Source organism: Nelumbo nucifera, chromosome 5, assembly GCF_055504915.1.
Source record: "Nelumbo nucifera cultivar China Antique chromosome 5, China Antique-T2T, whole genome shotgun sequence".
In the NCBI taxonomy this organism is placed as follows: domain Eukaryota; kingdom Viridiplantae; phylum Streptophyta; class Magnoliopsida; order Proteales; family Nelumbonaceae; genus Nelumbo; species Nelumbo nucifera.
The window spans coordinates 13,455,014-13,458,060 of record NC_142653.1 but is presented as its reverse complement, the minus strand read 5'-3'; the positions used below and the strand labels follow the sequence as shown (position 1 = coordinate 13,458,060).

General features: G+C 42.7%; 1 pseudogene across 1 annotated transcript; it reads left to right on the top strand.

Annotated features, from left to right (window-relative positions):
• The first annotated feature begins 406 nt into the window (after positions 1 to 406).
• Positions 407 to 2,589, top strand: LOC104609501 (alkane hydroxylase MAH1 pseudogene; annotated as a pseudogene). The gene has a single exon (XR_016076522.1). The product of XR_016076522.1 is annotated as an alkane hydroxylase MAH1 pseudogene (transcript).
• Positions 2,590 to 3,047: the final 458 nt, after the last annotated feature.

The following is a 3,047-nucleotide window of genomic DNA, read 5'->3' as shown; positions in this document are numbered from 1 at the left end:
ACCATACCTTTAAGTTCATGGATTCAAAAAAAAAAAAAAAAAAAAAAAAACCCTTAGACTGTGTTTGTTTTTAGTGTAAATATTTGTGTACGTAGAAGTATAATCGATGGAATTCAACACTGACCGGTTAGATCGGTTAAATGAGTGAACTGTTGTAAAATGAAAAGGCATGATTATTGATGTAAATAATTTATCGATTTTATAATCAATGCAAAACTCTACTGTGAGTATTTTGAATGTAAAATTATATTCAAAGCAAACGCCAACAAATATAGACCGTAAAACAAACGCAACCTTAAGTTTATTAGGTTTAGTAATTATAAATTGTTTAAAAACAGAGATCATTAAGTTGATTCACATGCTGGGAGAGTGTCGACGTGTGGAGAGTTTTTGTTTAGAGCTTCAGGAATCCCGTATTCCCGTCGTGTTTCTCACTACTCCATAAGACGCAAAGCACTCTCATTTAATAGCTAGGATAGTACAACAGTTCTCACCTGTTTCTCAAAAGAAAGATAAAATTGAACAAGGAGTTGGTTTCTCACAGGACGGGATAGCTGAAAAGGATGGTGCAACCTCCGGCCCCCTCTACTATTGATCCTTCTTTAAGTGGCAAGTTGCTATAAAGCTAAGCCTAAAACCAAATGAACGCCCATGGTGATCAGAAACAGACAGGCAGACAGAGAGAGAGAGCAACCTACAACCCAGAAAGAAAGGTAAAGGTATGATGGAGTTTGAGACTCTTCTGGCCTTGATAGGAACCCAGTTAATAAAGATATGGCCCGAACTCAGTGTTGCAATCTTTTGCCTCCTCTCCCTAAGATGGTACCACACACACAAGAACGAGGTGTTGATGCACTGGCCCATCCTCGACGTATACCCGTCTATCCTCGCAAACGTCCACCGCATTCATCACTGGATCGTCGACATCGCCAACAAGATCAGCTGCACTATCGTCGCAAGAGGGCCGGTATTCGGGCGCCTGGATGTAGTGTTGACGTCCGACCCCCGGAACGTAGATTACATCCTCAAGACTAACTTCTCCAACTTCCCCAAGGGCCCTCAGTTGAAGGAGGCCTTCGATCTGCTTGGAGACGGAATTTTCAACGTCGACGATGACAAATGGCGTTTACAGAAGAGGCTGGCACACGTCGCCTTGGTGTCCAAGGAGTTCCGGAACTTCACCGGTGCGGTGACCAGGAAGTTGGTGCAGGATGCACTCCTCCCCATAATGCTTCACGCTGCGAAACATGGCACCATTCTGGATCTGGAGGATCTGTTCATGAGGTTCGCATTCGACAGTGTATTTACTGCTATCTTTGGCAGAAGCCCAAACTCCCTATCCTTGAGCTCTCCCAGTAATGAACTTGCCGAAGCCATCGACGATGGGACGGAAGGCATATTCTACAGGCATGTCATGCCCAGAGGGCTGTGGAAGCTGTTGGGTTGGCTGAAGGTTGGCAGCGAGAGGAAAATGATCGAGGCCCGAAAGACCATAGATCATCACTTGTTGCAGCATATTTCGTTTAAGAAAGAGGAAATGCGTGAAGGAATACAGAGTAGTGATTTAATAGCTATGTACTTGACTACTCAAGCTCAACGTGGAGAAACCAGCATTCACAGTGAAGAATTCCTTCGAGACACGTCGTTGAGCTTCCTGTTTGCGGGGCGGGACTCGACGGGCACGTCGCTCGCTTGGTTCCTGTGGCTAGTTTCTACGACCCCGCACGTCGAGGCAAAGATATTGGAAGAGTTAAAGCAGGTGAAGAAAAGGAAAGAAGATCCGGAGGGTCTCGGCGCGCGCGGCACAGCTGAACCAGCAGAGTGGCCTTGGGTTTTTGACTCGGAAGATCTGAAAGAGCTGGTGTATCTGCATGCAGCTATGTGTGAGTCTTTGAGGCTCAACCCACCACTCCCTCTCACCCGAAGAGGGGTTGTGAAAGAAGATGTTCTCCCTGATGGAACCACTGTGAGACCAGGGCAGAAGATACTTATCTCAATGTACGCCATGGGAAGGCTGGAGTGGCTGTGGGGGAAGGACTACCAGGAGTTCAAGCCAGAGAGATGGGTTGATGACAAGGGGAGAATAAGCCAGGATGCCATGTCCAAGTTCTACCCTTTCACAGTCGGACCCAGAGCTTGCCCAGGTCGGAACATGGCCTTTACCCAGATGAAATCCGCCGCTGCAGCCGTACTCTTCAATTTCTGTATTGAGGTTGTGGAGGGACAGATCGTCAACCCAATGTCGTCAATAGTTCTCCACATGAAGAATGGAGTAAGAGTGAGGATAAAACAAAGGGTGTGGTAGTAACTTTAGAAAAATATTCGATCGGATCCTTAATTTACTGTTATTTAATAGCTACTTTTGTGTTTCATAAATTGTAACTACTTAATTAATTTAGTCATATAGGAAATTAATTGGAAACCCATGCATGAATATTAATTCATGTTAAGATTGGAGAGAATAATGTTAAGAAAATGACCATAAACCTGCCTCACAGTGATCATGGAACTCGATTAGAATATATATTAGCAGGTGTCAAAAACTCTTGCATATATACTGCGTTTGTCTCCAACAGAAAAAAATAATAATAATAAGAATGATATCTTATTTTCCACTATTACTTTAATTTTTTTTGCAGTTGTAAGGGAACCAAAGAGGCTTAAGATTCAGTTTGGAAGGACTGTAAATATAAATATGTACAATGCAAATATATACAGAATAATTTGAAATATTACAAGCTTTTGCATTCTACAAAATAGTAGCATGATGTTCACTGAATTCGTTCTCTTATCTCTCTTCATGGCTTCTGCCGATCAGACTGCAACTAACTCTCTACTCTTCATCATTCCCTGCAACAAGGGATCCCTTTGAATTAACGTAATTACATCATTTATTATATTATGGTCTTAAATAAATAAATAGGTACGACCATGCATTAAAAGAGAGCATTGTCTTTCCTGATTTTCCTATCCGTTCAACCATTCATACTTAATAGAAAGTGGGAAATGCACGTAGGATTAGTCCCAATCATGTACGTATATTACTG